General features: G+C 38.1%; 1 protein-coding gene across 14 annotated transcripts in view; it reads right to left on the bottom strand.

The window, feature by feature from the left end:
- Ptprm (protein tyrosine phosphatase receptor type M) overlaps positions 1–19,217 on the bottom strand; it is a 747,535-nt gene that overhangs the window by 562,919 nt on the left and 165,399 nt on the right. The window contains exon 1 of one of the 14 annotated variants that reach the window (XM_074070324.1): positions 754–2,827. The exons of 12 other annotated variants lie outside the window; for them this stretch is intronic. The gene's annotated coding sequence lies outside the window, so the exon portion shown is untranslated. Of the gene's footprint in view, positions 1–753; positions 2,828–19,217 lie in introns of those variants that run through there. One more of the 14 variants, XM_074070323.1, reaches the window with a different exon arrangement.

The following is a 19,217-nucleotide window of genomic DNA, read 5'->3' as shown; positions in this document are numbered from 1 at the left end:
CTGGGTGGTGATATAAAAGATCAGATGGCGGCAGAAGTCACAAAGTGGACCAACCATAGCTACCATGACACGGGAGGCCAGCTTGATGAAGTGGCGTGTGAACTGCAATCTGCAGAATAAGTAGAAGCTAACCAGGTGAAGGAGGAAAAGAGCATTCTAGTCACTAGAAACAGTTCAGAGGCCCAAGATGGCTAGAAAGAGCTGGAAGAAGTAAAGGCAGTATGCACAACTAGAGGAGGTGGCCATTCAGGGAATTGCTGGCTGTATTTAAGTGCTTTTTATTTACAGTATAACAAGCAAAGCTACAAAAGAAGAAACCTCATCTGTGTTGTTCAGTGCTCTGTGTATGCAAAGCCCTTTAAAAGCTTTAATCTGTAATACTGTCACTGGCAGTATGTCCTTGGAGCCTCAGGTTTAGGAATTAGCTGTAGGGTGCCGAGTAGAACTTAATCACGTGCGTGGAGTGATTTACCTTCCCAGGGCGCCTCCTTTCTCATCTGAAAAGCAGAGACTATACAATTCACTTTCGGGGCTGTTTTGGACACGAGAGATATGCGTGAGGACACTGGCATAAGGAAGGCACCACACGTCCCCACCCCAGCTTTGGGCAAAATGAACTTCAGGAGGAAAGCAGACAGGCTGGCAAAATCCCACCTATAGTACTGATAAATCAGAAACTGAAAACTCTGGCTGAGGTGTGCAGAAACAATGCACTTGCTAATATTGAAGCACAGAATTAAAAAATGCACCCACCTAGTCCCAGCCTTCCCCATACGTCAAGTACTGCTGTAAAACTCACAGGATGGAGGCCCAGGGTTTTCACAGGCAGTTATCTCCCCCAAAGAAGGGGCTGGGCTATGCATGGTCTGTTTCCTCCCAGGCAGCTACTACTTGAGCAGGGAAAAGGCAGTCGGGAGTGCTGCACTATTACAGCTCCTGCCACATGGAAGGAAACATCAGGAGTGGGGAAGAAGAGTTCCACCCACATTATCTTTAGTATTAATTACTCTTAAACACACTGTTTTTAAAGCAGAATATGAAGTCCCATGTATGTCTTATGACTGTATGTGTATGTTTTACTAAATGCTCTAAACTTGAAAATTTGATCGGAGAAATATCATCAACAACTGAAAAGCAAAAACCATCAAAATTTAGCATTAGTAATTAACTGAAGAGAAAGTTTTCTTCTCTGCATGCCATACATCCAGTCTCCCATACTTACCACCCCAAAATCAAACTCTGACATTTGGAGTGATCTTAGATTTAATAGTCTATAAAGTTTTTTCCTTTTTCAAACAGAAAACAATCTATTTCCTGGTTTTGAGGGAAAAGTGAGATCCCAAGGAAGACATTGCATATTGATAAGGATTTGGTTTGTTTATTAGCAATAGTAACAAAAAGGCCAGGGACCTACTACTTACTCGTGGCATGAATAACTTATGAACATACTTTTGTAGTAATCCTGTCATATTTTTGTTAACAACAGCATATCTCAAAAGACTATTTATTCAAAAAGAATGCCCTATGGATTCCTCTTAACAACTCACGGCTGTACTGGGGGCAACTCTGGATGCCTACGTGTGTTGCAGCAGCGTCACTGGAAGCTGCTCTGTCTTTACACCACAGATTTGCCTGGTAGAATATCAGCCAGCTAGCATCTCTACACAACCCTAATGTATCACAGGAACTCTCAGGAAATTTTTTGTAAAAATCCCATGTACTTAACCACACTGAGCGGTAAATTCAGCTTCTTCATGAAAAACAGTGCACAGGGAGGGACCCCATGTGCTAACTAGCAGCATTTTAGCATAAGATCCACACAGGAATACCAGATCTCATGCTTTTCTCAGATCTGCAGCTCATTTTGTATTAAACCATTGATACGTGCATGGATCCAAGCATTCACTCACCCAAATCCCAGTGAACATTTTTAATGATGCATACAGGTTTAAAGAACATTCCTTTACCTCACTGGATTTGCAGTCTGGTGAGAGAAACAGGTAAGTAAGGCAATACTCAAAACACAGAGCCATGACTGCCTCCCTCATGAAGTCAGAGGCAGAGGCCCTAACTGGAGAGGAAGCAGCGCCCCTGGTCCAGGCTCCAGGGTACCCCAGGGCGTCTCAGTCAGCAGAGAGTGGAAAAGCAGTCCACAGCAACAGGAGCCAAAGGAGAGCACAGGCTCAAGGGCAGGCCTAACTTAATCCCTACCATAAAAAACAGAGTGTCTACCTGAGGCCGATGAAGAAGTGAAAAATACAAGCCCTGCTAGAATGGACCACCCATGCACATGACACATGGAGGAGTCTGCTCATGGGGATGCCAGGAAGAGGAGTTTAGGCAATGGGGCATCGGGGGGTATTGGAATGGAATGAAGTAGGAAATCTGCTGATGTCAAGATCAACTGGCTAGTATTTTTTCCAGATACTATGTAAACAAATGAACAAAAGAGGACACAAATGGAAAGGAGGATTCTAAAGATAGTTAGGAAACACAAGTTTTACAAAAGTGTATTTATTTCTGTAACATTTCCCTCCTCTAGCAGACTCACGTGTCCCCAAGGTCAAGGACTCCCTTGTATGCATTTTGTGCACCTAGGTGCACAATAAACAGATTGCAAAGCAATTTGCTCACTCTCAGAATCATAGCCTCGGTACAAAAAATTGTTCCAGAGGTAGAAAAGAAAAATGACGTTAACACCTTGATATTCTAAGCCCCAAACTGGACAACTAATGTCTTTCTATAGAGGAGACCAATAGGGAGAATAAAGGGACATTTTATTTTATTCACTTCTATTCTACACAGATGAAATTTCTCTATCCCATTTTATTTTCATATTAATTTTTAACTGAGACATAAACACATAAAAATTATACTCACAAATGGGTACCATGTGATGGGTTAATCATGTTCACTTTGTATACTGTTTAAATCAAGATTAAACATATCTATCTCCTTAACAATCTATCTCTTTTCCCCCTTTGGCAGTACTGAGAGGTTTGAACTGAGAACCTCACACTAGGCAGTGCTCTATCTATTGAGACATACTCTCAGCTCTTTCATGCTTTAGTTATATTTTTCAGATAGGTTCTCATGCTTTTGCCTCAATCCAGCATTGGGCTGCAATCATCCTACCTACAGGCTCCTGCATACAAGCTTAAAACAGCATAGTCACCTTGTTGATTGAAATGGGGAGTCACTAATGTCTTACCCAGGCTGACTTCAAACTGGGATCCTCCTGATTTCTACCTCCTGAGTAGTTGGGATTACAGGTGTGATACATTGTGTCTGACCAAGCATTTACTTCAAACTCCAATCTTCTAGTTCTTTTTTTGTTTGTTTTGTTTTGTTTTTTTGTGCAGGAGTGCTGGGAACAGATCCCTGGGTCTAATGCATGCTAGTCAACTGGTTGACCAGTGAGCTATACTCCCAACCCTCTCCTAACTTTTCAAATGTTCTGTACATTGTTGTTACCCATTGTTCTTTTAAATGAAGGGCATTTTAGAGGTTTGGGTGTCCTTTTGTCAGCAACTCTTCCCAGCTCATGAGTATGGTAGCCAATAATAGGGTCCCTGGAGATGTCTACAGTTTAGCTCACAGAGGTATGAATATGCCACCTTATATGGAAAAGGAAGTCTGTAGTGGACCTAGAGATGGGAAGCCTATACTGGATTTTCTGGAGGTCAATATCATCACCAAGGCCCTCATATGAGGAAGACAGGAGAGTCAGATGCAGAAAGAGTGGTGACAGAAGCCCAAGTGCAGTGATCCTCTTGGAGATGAAGTAATGAACCAGGAGCCAGTGGGGAAGCAGGAGAAGGCAGGGAACAGAGTCTCCCCTGGAACCTCCAGAAGAACTCAACCCCGCTGTACCTTTTTTTAGGTCTTCTGAGTTCTAGAAGTATGATATAACGAAGCTAAGTTGATGGTAATTGTTACACAGCAATAGGACATCAATACAATGCCGCCAAGGTAATAAAAAAGGTTGTGGCTTTTCGAAGGATTCAGCCATGATACATCCTAATTTGTCATAGCTTGATAGAAGCTATTTAAGGTCCTGGTGAGTCTCATACACTGCCAAGAGTTCAATTCAAAAACTATCACTGTAGCCAAAACAACAGAACAAAGTTGGAAGATTCACACTTCACAATGTCAAAACTTACTAGAAAGCAACCATAATCAAACAGACAATGTAGTGTTGACATAAAAGCTGGCCTCGACCAATGCAACAGAACAGAGAGCCTAAAAATAAACCTGACATGTGTCACTCATTGATTTTCATCAAGATTGCAAGACCAGAGAGAAAGGGACAGTTTTTCAATAAATGCTGCTGGTAAAATTGGGTATCTATATGAAAGAAGAGAGAAGAGGAGGTAGAGGAGAAGAAGGAAATGATGGGAGGAAGAGGGACGGAGTGAGAGAAGGAGCAAGGGGAGGAGGAGGAAGGGGAGGATTGGGGAAAGGAGAGGGGGGGAGGAGAACGAGAAAGTCTAGTTATAATAAGTAGTAGCAGTAGTAGTGGTGGTGGTGGTGGTGGTGAAAGGTGGATACTTTTCTTATTCCATTCACAGAAATTAACTCAAAAAGAATCCAATATCTGAAACTCAAGAGCTAATACCATAAATCTCTTAGAAGAAAACATAGGGGAAAATTTACACATTCTGGAGTGGAATTTGGAACTGACTTCTTAAGCATGGTGCCAATATCACAGGAAACAAAAGACTTTATCAAATTAAAAACTTTTGTGCCTTATAGGTCACTACCATAAAGTAAAAAGACAACTTAAAAGTGGGAGAAAATATTTGCACATCATATATATGCTAACGGATTATGATACAGAATATTCAGGCTAGGGTATGGTGGCTCAAGCTTGTAAATTGACCTACTTGGAGGTTCATGGCTTAGGCTAACCTCAACAAAACATTTGAAGACCCCATCTCAGTCAATAGCTGGCTACAGTGGCAGGAGCCTGTCATCCCAGCCACATGGAAAGAATAAATAGGAAGTTTATAGTCCAGTCTGAGTAAAAACATATTATTCTATCCAAAAAAATAACTAAAGCAAAAAGGGCTGTGAGTGTGGCTCAAGTGGCAGAGAACCTGTCTAGCAAGCATGAAGCTCTGAGTTCAAGCTCACTACCACCAAATAAAAAAAATTAGAATATTTTACTAAGTACTACAATTCAACAAATACAGACATTTCAATTAAAAACAAGGCAAAATCAACATAGGGCTGGAATTCCTAGCCAGAGCCATAAGATAGGAGAAAGAAATACAAGGGATTCAAATAAGGAAGGAAGAATTCAAATTGTCCCCATTTTCAGGTGAAAAGATCTTATACCGGAAAGAACCTAAAAATACAACCAAAAAAACTCTTAGATCTCATAAAGGTTCAGCAAAGTTTCTGAAAAATAGCTGGATATAAAAACCAATACACAAAAATCACTAGCATTCCTACATACAATGAACAGGCTGAGAAAAAAATCAGAAAACAAATACAATTGCTCAATTGTTTCAAAAATTTTAAATACCTAGGAATAAATTTAACAAAGGAGGTGAAGGACCTATACAAGGAAAATTACAAATCACTGATACAAAGAAATCAATGAAGACATTAGAAGATGGAAGAACACCCCATGCTCATAGATAGACAGGATCAATATTGTGAAAGTGGCCGTACTACTAAAAACATTCTGTATATTCAAAGCAATCCCTATCAAAATTCCAGTGACATTCTTCACTGAGAAAAGCTAATCCTAAAGTTCATATGGAAGCACAAAAGACCTTAAATAGCCAAAGTAATTCTGAGCCAGAAGAGCAACACTGGAGGTATCACAATATCTGACTTCAAACTATACTACAGAGTCATAGTAATAAAAACAGCATGGTACTGGCATAAAAAGACATGAAGATCAATGGAGTATACTACAAGACCCTGACACAAACCCACACAACTACAGCTATCTGATTTTGGACAGGAACACAAAATATGTGTTGGAGAAACCAGTCTCTTCAAAAAATGGTTCTGGAAAACTGAATTTCCACCTCCAGAAGACTGAAACTAGATCCAAATCTCTCACCTTGTACTAGCATCAATTCAAAGTGGATTAAAGATCTTAAGTCTGAAATGGTGAAATTAATACAGGAAATAGTAGGGAACACACTGGACCACATGGCATAGATAATAACTTTATGAATGGCTCAGAAATTAAGAAAGAGGATTGACAAATGGGACTGCATGAAACTAAAAAGTTTCATGCAAAGGAAATGGTCACCAGAGTGAAGGGACAGCCTACAGAACGGGAGAAAAATCTTTGCCAAGTGTACATCTGATAAGGGATTAAAAACCAGAATATACAGAGAGCTACAAAAACTAACCTCTCAAAAAAACAACAACTCACTGAATAAATGGGCAAATGAACTAAATAGACAACTCCAAAATAAGTACAAATAGCCAGTAAACACATGTAAAAATGTTCAACATACGTGGCCATAAGGAAATGCAAATCAAAACTACAAATGAGATTCCACCTCACTCCAGTCAGAAGGGCTACCTATATCAATAGCACACACTGGTGAGGACGCCAGGAAGCAGGAACACTTCCACACTGTTGGTGGGAATGAACATCAGTGCAATTGCTATGAAAAGCAGTATAGTGGTTTCTCAAAAAACGAAAATAGAACTGCAAATATGATCAAGCAGTACCATCACTGGGCATACACCCAAAGGAATATGCCAGGATAAGACAGAGACACTTCCATATCCATGTTTACTGCAGCACTATTCACAATAGCCAAGCTTTGGAAACAGCCCAGATGACCCACAACTAGTGAATAAATTAAGAAAATGTGGTGTATATATACACAATGGAGTATTATTAAACCATAAAGAAAAATGAAATTATGTTGTTGTGTAATTGTTATGAGAACACCGTGTTAAGCAAATAAGCCAGGCTCAAAAGGTCACATGCTTTCCCTCATATGTAGAAGCTATACCTATAAAATAAAAGTACATATAAATACATATATGATATATACATATACAGATACATATGTAAATACACACACATATGTAGATATATAGATTTAGAGAGAGGGAGACAATATGATTGGTTGTATTAGTGAGTCTATCTGAGGGGACTATGGAAAGATGGAAGAGGGAAAGAAAATGTGAAGAGAATGAAAAATACTGAAACACTGCATCTGTGTATGAAGATAATATAACACAATGCACACTAAGTTATTGAATAATAGGGAAGCAGGGCGATAGAGAAAAAGTAAAGGGGGGATTAATCTGATTAGAAAGCACAATATGTACATGTCTGAAATACCAAGGCAAAATCCCCTTGAACTATCAACGTACACTTAAAATTATGAAGGACAGAACAGTAAGACAAGTTCTTGTCCAGTAGTGGGTATAAGCGGGAAGGGGAGGGCACAAGGAAAGGGTGAAGGTGGGTGAATATGGTAGGTGTATTTTATATTCACATATGAAAACAGAACAATGAAACCTACTGAAATTGTTCTAAGATGAGAGGGGGGAATGAGAGAAAATGATGGAGGGGATGAATCCAATTAAGATATATTGTAAACACATATGTAAATGTCACAATGTATCCCTTTTTATGCTAATAAAAAATTCCTTCACCATTACAAAACCATTTTATTTTGCCAATTAAAAAATTAATTTTCCAATAATATTTTTTAAATTGTGATTGACATTATTTTTTTAATGCATTATCAAGGGATACAAAAAGTTTGAGAAATACAGTCCTAAATAAACAGAGAAGTGAGTACCAGGAGGTTGAACACAGATGTTTTCAGAGGGACAGCAGACACAAAGCAGCAAGACCACCCAACAATGAAGAGAGCAAAACAGAAGGGGAAAAGACAGAAAGGCCAGGATTCCTGCACCCTCTGGAGTTTTCCTCTCTGGAATGAAAAGCCAGAATAATCGTAATGCACCTCCATAATAAATCAATTCTCCCAAGTACAAGGTAAAACTGAGCTAGATGTACGCAGAAGACCACTATGAAGAATAATCTACACAAATTATGATGATACCATCTATAAATACCTATTGGTATCACTAACTTTAAATTATGGGTTGGTAGTTTAGTTTATTAGGAAGAGCCTTCATATGTATTAAAAGTCTGTTTACTTTCACTATGGATTTTTTGATAAATATATTATCTAGCGAAGTTATACATAGTGATTTCTCTGGAAAAGGTGACATTTATTCAATGATATTTACTCTACTGAATTAAGTAGCAATATATGCTCATGTATCGTTGCTGTACCAGCGAAATTATCTTATCAGAGTTAAGTGAATATTTTACAGAAATCTTAAGGTCTGGTTTTAATAACCTAAAACATCGGGAAGGATGCAGTTGCCTATGATCCAACAGTGATTGATTCATTCTTTGCTGACTATTTTATCAAAACATCACAAAGTTAATTCTCAAAACACTATTTTTAGTCAATTATTTGGATATTTTTAAAGATGGCATTTCTTTCTTTTTTGGGGAGGTGAGTGGGGGGGTTCACTGGGGTTTGAACTTAGGGCTTTGTGATTGCCAGATAGGCACTGCTTGAGCCACACATCCATCTCTTTTTGTTCTGGTTATTCTGGAAACACAGTCTCACTTTCTGCCTGGACTGTGATCCTCTTATTTTAAGTTTCCCAACATGCTGGGATGATAGGTACATGCCACCATGCCCAGGCATTTGTTGAGATGGGGTTTCAGGAACTCCCTGTCCAGGGGCTATCTGTGAACCTTGATCCTCCCATCTCAGCCTCCCAAGCAAGCAGGATTACAGGCATGAGCCACTGGCACCCTGTACATGGCGTTTCTTTAGAGAACAAAAGATAATTCTATTTAATTTTAAATAATTTTCTCTTCTAATAATTTACCAGGACCACATCTTTTTTTTTGTTTTTTGAGGAGGGGTGGTGTTTTGTTTTCTTTGTTAGATAAGGTCTTGCTATATAGCTTAGACTGGCCTCAGACTGACAATTCCCCTTTCATTATCCAATTCTTAGGAGTTTGTACCTACTCCCATGAATTACATCAAGATGTTACCTTTCTTTTCTTTTTAACTTGTGGAGGAAAAGTCATCAGCACACAAACCACTGGGTTTAAGAATGTGAAAGCCAGTCATGGATGGCAACGCATGCACCAAATGGCTCTGAAGAGCTTTACAACAATTATTATTTTTTGAACAGCTTTATTGGGTTTGTCAAAAATGAAATCTTAGGAATATCATATTTGATGGATTGAATAAGGGAACAGAGGAGGAATGGAAAAAAAGTTTTCTGAATCAGAAGACCCTCCTTAACTAAGGCTATCTTAAAATTCCTTTGTATGTCAGCAGGTATGCAGGGAGGCAAATGAGGATAGCTTCTCTGTACTTCCTATTCTGACCTCCAAAATCTGTAATCAAAGTTTACCCTGCTGGCTGAACACAGATCTGACCTGTGGGATTTTCTCTGAACCAAAACAGGGGCAGGATATGGCAGCTCACATGTGATCTCAATCAGTACCCCTGTGGCTGAGGATTCTCTGCTCTGAGCTTGGCTGGGGATGTGTCATTATAGAAAGTGTTTTCCTAGTCACTGGGAAAGGTCACTAATAATAAAGAACTTATGCAATGCAAGAATAAATAAGAATTCTTAGCAGGCCAAAGGCAGGGAGGCAAAGAAATGCATGAAGGCATATTCATCACCTAATCCATAACATCTGACCCCGAATCTTAACTGGAAGTCAAACAAGACACCAGAGGTAGACAGTAGTAGCCCCAATATGAAAGTGAAGAATTACACATCTCCATCTGCTGGGGGATGCAAGGAATTACCCAGATTAGAAGGTGTGACTTGGCTTGATGCTTACCAAAAATCTTATTAAAAAGAAATTAAATAAAAAAATACTACTTCATTACAAGGGTAAGAAAATCTGCCTGCTCATACCAGTCACAACTACGACTTTACTACTTAAAGGCTGAAATGAAACAACATGCTATTTCTCTCTTCAGTCAGGGTCAACAACCAATGAACCAAGCAGAAATTACATGAAGACATCCTACCTCTCAGTGAACACAACCCCTTGGTTATACTTGAGGAAGGAGAATGATGTGCCTTCAGCATCCTGGGGATCTCTGCAGAGGCCAGTTTATGAAATGGGCAGAGGGCAGCGTCAGGTTGTCTTGACTCCATCTATCCAATCACCTTAGGCAGCAGGAAGTCCTACTAAAAGTGTTCTTTGCCTGCTAGGGACTCCAGATAACATTCTCTTTTTAAAGCGAATGTCAGGTTTCAAAAGCCACCACAGTAGTTAAATAGCCAACTAGTAATGAAATTGTTAGCTAGCCTATGCCATTCCATGAATTTAACTTGTTTTCAAGGCATTATTAAATTTTAATACTCAATTCTTCTGTCCAGTAAAGTATTGGCTTCCTATGCTAACGTTGGCAATTTTGGGTATTAGTCCTCCAAGAAGTTACCTTGTAGGATTACAAAAACAGTGCCTGCTCACAGTAAGTACTTCATAAGTATTTATTTTACAAAAGGATAATGAAAGAGTTCACTTTTATTTTCTTCCTCAAGCTTAAATATCAACTATCTAAAATAGCTGGACAAATCTATAAAGATCACCTCATTCCCTTGGGAACTTTTCTGTCATTATATTAACATAAAACTCAGACAATGTTTACCTATCATGCCTTTTAAATATTAGCAAGCCCTGTTACAACTCCTATCTTCATCTTTGGAAATAAATACTTTCCATAATCAGCCTATAGCTGGGAGGTGTGTGACTGCTAAATTCACCTATGGGATTTGTTATTGATTCATAGGCCATTTCTATCCAATGCAGTTTCCAAGGTTTCCTCAGATGTGTTTAGTCATCTTTCTATCATTTAGTCACTACACGTTTCACAATAAAAGGAGTTGAAATGATTTTATCATGGCAACCTATATGGCAGCTCACAGTTAAAAATCTCAGAAGCAGCACCACTAAATGAATTTAGACAAACCACTAAACTATAAGTTTAAATAATTGACTTTATTCAACCTTCAACTGCCCAGAAATTCTATACTCAATTGCAAGTACATGAATATTAATCTTACTTTCCAATTTTTCTAGAGCAAAGGATTTCATAAACTCAGCCTTCAAAGAATTAATAATATTCACCACAGTTATTCACCAATGTAATTCTGTGTGTATTATTTCATTTGATATGCTAGTGAAATGTGTATTTGTTAGTATAAAGAAGGATTGCTTCTCAATAACAGGAAGGAAGTATTTATATTGTCTTTATTCAAAAGAAAATGTGAAGTAGAGCACTCGGGGATATTCTTTTTGCAACACTTTCAAAATGAGTTTCCTTTCTTTCTTTCTCTTCCTGATTCCTCAGAGCCTTTAACTGCAGGTAGACACATCACTTAGGAAGGCCTACCGAAGTAGTTCTCAAAGTGTCTTACAGGGTCCCCCAAGGTCTATGAGGCTCTTTCGTGGAGTCCACCAGATCAAAGCTGTTTTCACAATGATGAAAGGACATCATCTGACTTGACCATTCCCATTTCATACCTGACTGCTCAGAGGTATAAAACATTGCTCTGACGTCCAGTAGAAAGGATGCTTAGGTATGCATGTGTTTTCAAAACTTCTCAGCTTTAATTTATAATTCAGAAAATACCAACAGATACTACCTACATGAACAAAAGTTGTTTGGATGTTTTGCTTAAAATATTTTGAGTGTAAAAGGCAACCTAAGACAAAAGAGTTGGAGAACTACTCCATAAACAACCCACAGACCTTAGCATCACAGCACAACAAAGCTTATTTCTCTCTCATGCACCAGCCCAATGCGGTCAGAAGAGCATGTGTCATTGTAGAAGGCAAGGGAAGTCACTCCCACATCTTCCTCAACTGGGTACTGTCTTAGTCCAGTTTCTGTTTCTATAACGGAATACCACAGGCTGGGTATTTTATAACGAAATTTATTTCTACAATGCTGGAGGTTGGAAAGTCCAAGGATGTGACACCTACATCTGCTGAGTGTCTTCATGCTGCATCACAACATGGCAGAGGGCATCATATGTCAATAGTAAGGCAGCATGTGAGTTTGGGTATCTCTTCTTATAAAGTCACCAATCCCATCATGGGGCCCACCATGATGACTTCAAATACTAATTACCTCCTTGAAGTCCTACCTCCAAACAGCATCAGCATATGAAATCTGGGGATTAAAACTCTTTGTTTTATAAGTATATATTAATTGTACAGAAGGGTTTCGTTGTGATATTTCCATACATGCATATATGTACTTTGATTGAATTCACCCCATCTGTTGCTCTTATTGGAGCACTGTTTGTCTCTTGTTTTGTTTTTTTGGCAGTACTGGGTTTGAACTCAGGGCCTCATCCAAGTGCTCTAACACTTGAGACACAGTCCCAGTCCTTTTGCTTTTAGTTGTTTTTCAGTTAGAGACCCAAGATTTTGCCCAGGCTGGGCTCAGACCACAGTCATCCTACCTCCACTTCCAAGTAGCTAGGATTACAGGCATGTACCACCATGCTCAGTTTCAGAGGACTTTCTAACAACAGCAGGAACCCAGGCTAAAAGCACATCAATGCTTCCAAGGCAGGAAAAAAAGCAATGACCAAGGCAGGAAAAAACTTATCCTAGAAGCTTCTTCCAGAAAAGTAACACTGGTCACATCCACTCACATTTCACCAGCCAAAGCAGGTGTTTCCAAGTGTAAAGCAAAGGCAACACAATGCAAAATCTCTCCACATGTGTAGAAAGAAAACTACAACATCAGGTAGCAACTAATCTCTTCCAGACTTTTCCAGAAACCCTTTGCCTACATGACTCTTCACAGGCCTCATATCTCACATTTCAGGAAATACATGAAGAGATACTATTTTAATCATGACACACACAAGACCACTTATTTAAAAAGTTTTCCCTAAACTATTGAGAAATAGTCAGTATCAAAAATATATTCCAGGGAATGCCTAAGCTAGTAAATAATGCTATTGTGTAAAATTGGCACTTTAAGAGCATTTGTTAGACTGGCATGTAAAACCAATTACAATAATTCATGTCATCAACAGATGCCCCACACCTTTTTATAAAAGTAAGACTAAGATCAATTCAAAGAATTAACTGTCCTGTCTGAACTAACTCATCCAAGCCAAGTAACAAATTCATATGTCAATGGTGGAAAGACCTACTGACCCACCCATTGAAAAATACAAACTGTATCATTTTGTTTTCCAAATAACAAGCATTGATTGCAATGCTAGAAAGGTCACTTGTCATCAGCTCAGTCGTTGACCTACTGGCAAATTGCAGCCTGTCACTCCACAGTCAGGCAGAACCATCAGTAGCAAGCCAGGGATGTCTTGTTTATAGAGTACAATTAGGGAGGTGACACCATTTTCACAAGGTGTGCATTGAACAGGAGTCTTAAATTCCACGGAGATGGAAGAAGCAAGGAACAGACAAGGATCTCATCATTTCCTGCAATGATACTAGAAGCCCTGCTCATTTATATTTAAGAAGCACAGGATTAAAACCAGTCTGTTCAGGTCTTATGGCAAGGACTTCAATATTCAAGAATGGATAAAGAAAAATGCAATTAACAAACAATATTGGAGAATATAAAGTACACAAAAGGGACTAGACATTTAAAAAACAAATTTTCAGTGATATCCTCCCTAAAAGCACCACGATATTAATATACTACCCCACATAGCTGACTCAGACACTTCCTGCTGTATGATCAGTTGTTTCAATTTGTCCACCCACCATATAGAGGCATTATGGTTATCCAACAGACAATTAATTAAATAGCCATATTTATTTTTATTTCAGCCACTTAAGCTTTGAAATACCGTGTTAAGAAATAATTTGTCACAATCTCCAAGAATAAAGAAGATTGGTTAACTAGGCATTAAAGTCCACTTATTTATAATAATGATCTGCACAATCATTTACTGGAGTTTGCCAAGACATTCTGTATGATTTTTTTTCTGTATTCAGTACCATCTTATGGACAAGATATAAATACATACAAGTATGTATCCAAAAATAAAATTTATAAATTCCTATGCACTTTCTTATAAAGTTTCAGTTAGTTACCAGAATATCTACCAATAAGATAAAACCATTATTCTTGATACATCTATGAGGCATAAAACCACAGCATGAAATATTTGTCCTATTTTAGAAAGTCCTAAAATTATATACCTGGACTGAGTTCTTCCAAACTGGTGTTAAATAAGTTCACTGGCTCTACTGAACCCCCTCAGTAACAACCAAGGATCACCTCAATATGTTTAAGAAGGCAAGCCAGAGCTCAACCTGGGGTTGTGAAATATAAGTAACATCATTTGCCTTAAATGCATCAGTGGATAAAAATCATGTTGGCTTGGCAATTTACACTGCAAATTTACTTAGCTTCAAAAGCACAAAAAAGCTGAAAAAGTATAATTACTTATCTATATTTCACCTACATTTAACAATTACCAGCATCAATAACATTTGCAGGACTGCTGTCTGGCTACACACACACACAAACACACACACATACACTTTCTTTTGTGCATATATCCAAAACTTATTCCTTGGGTATTTATTTATTATTCCTTGTTTCTTGGGTATTTATTTACTAATCAAATTTCTTTATTACATCTATTTCTGACACAATCCTAATCAGAAATTTTGAATTTTCCTCTTCACATAGTCAAATATGTTCCCTTCCCCCTTTGCTGAAAGTCAACAGTCAAATCATGCCCTTGCTTCTCATCCTTTGCAGACTCAGCACAGCTTCTAAGAGTCTTTCCTCTGGCTTCTCATCTCTGCTTTTTCCCTTCTAGGTGGCTGAGAGTTCCCACGATCACCTGTGGCTCCTGGGCAGCCTTGTAAAGTTAGGTCAGACACAAAAGGATACCACTGTATGATTCCATTTATATGGATCTTACAGAGGTCAAACTCAGGATGGTGGTTCCCAAGAGCTGGAGGTAAAGGCAGGGGCACTATCAGTTAATGGGTATAGAGTTTCAGTTTGCAAATATGCAAAAGTTTTGGAGCTGGATGATGGTGATATTGCACAAAAATGTGAGTGAACTTAACATCAGTCAACTATACTGCTTAAAAATGGTTATAATCATAAATTTTATACTTTGTATATTTTACAATTATTTAAATGAGAGGAGCCCAAATCAGATATATAATTCAAGAACTAGACAACTCTTCCTTCATTCCTAAATAATGATAAATCTAACTAATGACAATGTGTTTTTTTTTTGCAGAGACCTCACCTAGCGCCCTTGCATGTGTGCTCCTTACACAACCAGCAAGTGTCCCCATGTGGCACACACTTGTTTACACTCATGTGGAAGTGAGGCTGCAGAGCTCTGTGCTGTTGAACTAGAAGTTCCCTACATCATCCTCTAAAATTAGTTTTCTAAATTTTGTAAATTAGAAACTGCTGACCAGAAACAACTCCAGTCCAATTGTTTTCACCATGTCTCATCATTCACCTCTTAAAAACTACAATGTCAAGGACAACAAAGTTGTTCTCATGTCCTAGATTCAGTGACTAGAAATATTCAGACTCAACTAAAACAATGGTAAATCTAGTTAGACTAGATCATAACGAAAATGTATCCAATAGAAATGATGGGTAAATTACCTCGAAGACTACCATCCTGAAAAAATTGTTACTAATTTAATTTATTTTCAGCTTGTTTGTTTTAATCCATTCCAAAATCTAGTGGAGATCTATAAATTCTGTTTCTTATTTGATAACATTTAGAAGAGAAAATAAGGCTTTGACATGAACTGCCTACTTTATAGGGTCAAAATTAAGCTAATAGATGAATTCATACCAAATTGACCCTAAGAAGAAGGAAGGAAAGAGGAGGGAAGAGGAAAAGGACAGGGAAGACATTTCTTGAACACTGTGCTAAACCAGGCATGGGTTATGGGTAATCTCCTGGTCAATAAGCCTCAACTAGGTTCTGAATGTGGCTTTCAAGGTCCTGTTGATCTGACCCATGGCAAAGCTCGCCCCTTTGTTCCTGTCTCCCCTGAGGGACCTGGTTCACTCAGCCTCCACAGCCTCCCAGCCCTACTTTGGCTCAGGCCTCTGCTGAGGCTGCCTCCCTGTCTGATATGTCTGCCTCTTTCATCACACCCTAATCCCTTAGCTTGACTTGGTTTAGCTTCCTGGCTCTCAGCATTGTCCCTAATTACAGTGTGTTCTTTCTGTATAATGCTCAACTGCCTCCTCCATGGCTACAGTAACCATGCAATAAACACATGGAGTTGTTCCCTCAGTATTTATGAGGGATTGATTCCAGGATCTTTTAATATCAAAATCCATGGATGCTCAAGTCCTTTATATTAAGTGGAGTAGTATTTGCAACACACCTTCTCCCATATGCTTTAAATCCTCTCTGTATGACTTCTAATACCTAATGCAATATAAGTGCTATGCAAAATTGTTATACATTATTGTTTAAAGAACAATGACAAAAAGTCTTTACAAGTTCAGTAAAGACATTCTTTTTAAAATATTGTCAATCTGCAGTTGGTTGAATTCATGGGTATGAAACACACAAATGCAGAGGAAAGACTATATTCCTGTTATTTTACAGATGAAGAGACAGTAACACTGAGAGGTTAAGAACTTGACCAAGGTCAAATGCTACAGATACAGCCAACAGTAGACAGAGGCAGGGCATGCATACAGCCTCTACAGTGTTTGTTTTCATAGGTTACAAACAAATAACATATGGAATGAAAGCCTATCCTCTACATAATGCATGTGCACACATGGGAATGTCACTCAAGGACAATCAGAAAAAGAAATAAAGGCTGCCTTTCTCATCAATAACCCCAGGTCAAGTTTTAGTTCTTTGAATTTCAGTCTGCTATGATGTAAAATGGGGATACTGCCACCTAATCTCTCAGGACCATCATGAGGATCAAATGATATAAAGCAAAGAAGTCAAATTTATCAACTGCTAGGTGTTACCTGTGAGTACAAGATTATCTTGTTTGTAAGACAGATTGGTCAGAAAGTATGACACAGCCACATGCCTTTGATTTAAACTTTTTCTTGCCTTTGCTCTTGTTTTCTTTACTGTTTTAAAGAACGCCACACATAGCAAAGCTAAATTTGATTCTTCTGTGTGTTAAGTCTGATGAACTGAACTTAGGGTTACCTTTTAAATATTCATCATCTCATTACTAAATGAGAGCTAGCATGGTTCTATAGCATATGACCTTTTACCCATCTAAGAACAATCTAATCAGACTTACAGGGTATGCTGGGGGAAAAGCATCTTTACTCCTTTCCCTTGGTGAGGAATCCTAACCATCAGTAACAATGCCTGGCACATAGCAGGTGTTTAATAAACATTTGCAGAATGTCAACTGATTGGAGAATGAATGAGATAATTAGACAACAGCCTGAATATTCTGTGCCAAACATATTTCTCACTGGATACACACTGAAATTGAAGGGAAAAAGTCTTTTCAAGCTCATACTCTTCTCTTCATTACTCACTAAGCCCTGCAGGAGCCCTGGAGTGTGAATAAATGTGGAAGCCTTCCCTAGCACACAGAAAACATGCCTGGTAAATGCACCCATAGAGAAAACTCCAATTATGTCGTCTGTCACTCCATCATCTTTCCCAAATGTGAAGCTGACAGTAAACAAATACACATACTCATTTTTCTATTTTCTGGGTCATCACACTGAGAGTACATATTGATGCTCTACTTTGGCACTTCTGTCTCTCTGCTTTTCATAAGGGCACCGCGGACATGGCTCAATCCTTAGTCACAGCATTTCCAGGAAGATGAGCAACATCATAATCCCCATAAGACATGGAGAGCAAAATGAGCTTCTATAATTGCATGCCATACCACCTGGAGGAGGAGTACCTTCTTCCAGCATCAGGATCCATATTCAGTTCATGACAGTTGTTTTAGAGGTGTGTTATGTTAAGATGACAACACAAGCCATGAATAAATATCAATTCTACAACTATCAAATAGCCATGATAATAACTACCCATACATTTTAATAATATGGAAAAGTTTATTACTTTTTCAATATAAGGGGTTAACTTTTTTATCTATAAGCTATGCAGCCTTATATACACACAATGTGCTGTGTATATACAGGGATCAAATGCAACAATTAACAAAATGCACCAGGTTATTATTTGGATTCTTAATACAAGTTCCTGTGCTCAAAAATAGCAATCGTTATGTTAAAGTTTAGAAATTTTCCTCATTCCTAATGGAGATCACTTAATAGGAGATAAGCCACAGGCTTACCAATAAAACCTAGGTTTGGCATAGTTTCACGTGACATCAAGAAAACCATTACGGTTCAGAGCAAGCAGCAAAAGTATAATCTACTATTACACAAATGTTGACTCTAAATACAAAATTAAAATGACATTTGGTATTTATTTGTCCTAAATATGTATTTCCAGACATGACATCACTATCTTAGAATAGTTATCAAGTCAGCTTGTACAAAGCTCCTGACTGCATTTAACTTTTTAAAAATGTGATTAAAAAATAACTTCACACATGAAGATACACAGAAACAAATCCTGTAGCATTTGACTTAAAACACAAGAACACTGACTTCAAAAGGGCACAGGAAAAGTAGAAAGCTAAAAATTTTAGTCTATCACCATTTTTAATTCATGTTGATGGGTTATTTGCTAATTAGAATTGCAGTAGTGAAACAAAGATTGTGGGACTCAATGATAAAGAATAACATGGTACTTTCACAAAAAATACTTCAGAGAAACAAAATCACTATCCTTGTTTACTAGCTCAGTGTTTGGAAAACTATATAGACTGAAAGCAAAAGAAAATGTAAAATACTTAAAAATTAATAATTATAATATGAATATAGAAAACAACAACAATAAACAAGAGTGCAAAACAGCATCTATATGCTGATGCTAAAATGGCCTAAGACAAGGGTCTTGAACTTTCTTAGTAAAGGGCCAGAGAAAATACTGCAGGTTGTGTGGACAAAACAGTCCTTGTCTTAACTACTCAACTCTGCTTTACACCTTAAATTCAGCCATGCCTAGTATTTAAACATATGAGCATGGCTGTATGCCAATAAAACTTTTTAGACATAGAAATTTGAATTTCCCATGTCACAAAA

The sequence above is a fragment of the Castor canadensis genome, chromosome 4, assembly GCF_047511655.1.
Source record: "Castor canadensis chromosome 4, mCasCan1.hap1v2, whole genome shotgun sequence".
Lineage (NCBI taxonomy): Eukaryota > Metazoa > Chordata > Mammalia > Rodentia > Castoridae > Castor > Castor canadensis.
This window is presented reverse-complemented; position numbering and strand designations above follow the sequence as displayed.